This window comes from Malaclemys terrapin, chromosome 18 (assembly GCF_027887155.1).
Source record: "Malaclemys terrapin pileata isolate rMalTer1 chromosome 18, rMalTer1.hap1, whole genome shotgun sequence".
NCBI classification, from domain to species: Eukaryota; Metazoa; Chordata; order Testudines; family Emydidae; genus Malaclemys; species Malaclemys terrapin.
This window is the reverse complement of record NC_071522.1, coordinates 1,421,588-1,423,419: the sequence shown is the minus strand read 5'-3', so window position 1 is coordinate 1,423,419 and position 1,832 is coordinate 1,421,588.

The following is a 1,832-nucleotide window of genomic DNA, read 5'->3' as shown; positions in this document are numbered from 1 at the left end:
GCTGTTCTTCATCTATGAGCTGATCTTCTCCAAACCCTGAGCCATCTTGGTGGTAATAGTAGAGTTGTACATCGTGAAGGATAAGTAGAGATGTGTGTCATTTGAGTCATCTACATATTGCTGACACACTTAGGCCCATGTTGGGTTACTGTTTCATCTAGAAGCTGCATGTATGTGCTGAATACAACTGGAGGGAGAATCCTTGCGGGACTCCACAAGTGAGTAGTCCAGTGACAGAGGTGCCGTTTCTCATCAGTACTCTTTGTGTCCCCCTCCAGGAAAGACTTAAGGCATTTTATCACGTTCCCCTGGAGCGCTGCTGCTTCTCTTAGGTGAGACAATTGGTTGAGAGTGTATTGGCTGAATATTGCAGAGGGGAGAGAATAGATGTCTGCCCTCCATCCATAGGTAACAGGAAACCATCCATCAGTGCCACTGAAGCTGTTTCCAACTCATGTCCTGGCTTGAATCCAGGCTTCAATTAGATGAGCTTGCAGTTAGCCTTTGGCTAGCTTCTCCATGGACTTGCTCAGGAATGGAAGGTTTGATACAGGATAGTGCATGGCTAGAATCAATGTATACAGAGTGGGTTTCTTCAGTATGGGTAGAATTACTGCATATTTGAAGGAGGAGGAGAAGATTCCTTCTCTGAATAAGGCATTGGTTATTGTAGTCATCTCACACAGGACTACAGAAGTAAATGCTCGAGCAAATCATAAACCCTCCCTGTGCAGACTGCCGGGACCTTGGTAGATGGCATCAAATATTTGTTTGTATAAATCTGAATTCTGCCAGATGGGTCAGGTCATCTGACTTCTAACACTGCACACAAATGAAATGGCAGGTCATTAGCAGAACAGGATAAACCTTTTCTAGCCTACGGTTTTAGAGGCACCTGCTCTCCAGCTGGCACATTGTGTACCTGTAGACTGATACTTGTTTTACCAGCTGGGTGATTAGAATCAAACCTGGAGGGGTGGGAGTGGGGGGAAGGGTGTGCTCTGGAGTGTATGGTGTAGAAATACCTGAACAAGGCAGATTTTATGCAAATACATCAGGAGTGTTCTGTGAACCTGTAGCCTGATTTTCCCAAAGACAGGCAAGGAAGTGGCCTGTCAAAATGAATCCTGATTTTCCATTTCTCTGTGCTCTTTCCTGCATTAGGTATGGCTTCTGTATGAGACAATGGTTTCTCTCTCAAAAATTTGCAGATAACATTCTGCATTTCCCTACTAATGGCCGTGGTAATTATCATATACTCCTCTCCTCCCAGAGATAAATAGTACTGTCCATCTTCTCTCTAGTGGACATGGTAAATAGAGAGATGAAAGGTAACCTTTTCAGAAGTGCCTATATGACTTTGGGCCAGGCTTTCAAAGGTATTTTGGTGCTTAGAGACGCACATAGGCACCTGATGGAATTTTCAAAGGCACCTAAGTAGGGTAGATGCTAAACTCTCATTGATTTCAGTTTCAATAGCTTTAGGCATCTAACCTGTTTAGGTGCTTTTGAAAATCCCACCAGGTGCCTATGTGCATTGTTAGGCACCTACGCATCTTTGAAAATCTTCCTCTTCGGAATGTGGTAAGTCTCACTGAAAGTCAGCGCATGCTTACGTTCCTACGTCACGTAGGCACTATTGTAATTTGACCTGAAAGCTGAAAACCAAGGGATATTCCATAATTGTTTCCTTGGTGTTAAAAGAAATGTTTGTTATGGTGGTTCTGCCGTGGGGAGGGGGGCAAGGGTTTGGGGAGCTGACACGTGCAAGATGGCAGCAGAAAGATTGGTTTCTTACAGAAAAACTAGCCAGAATGTAGGATTTGCATACA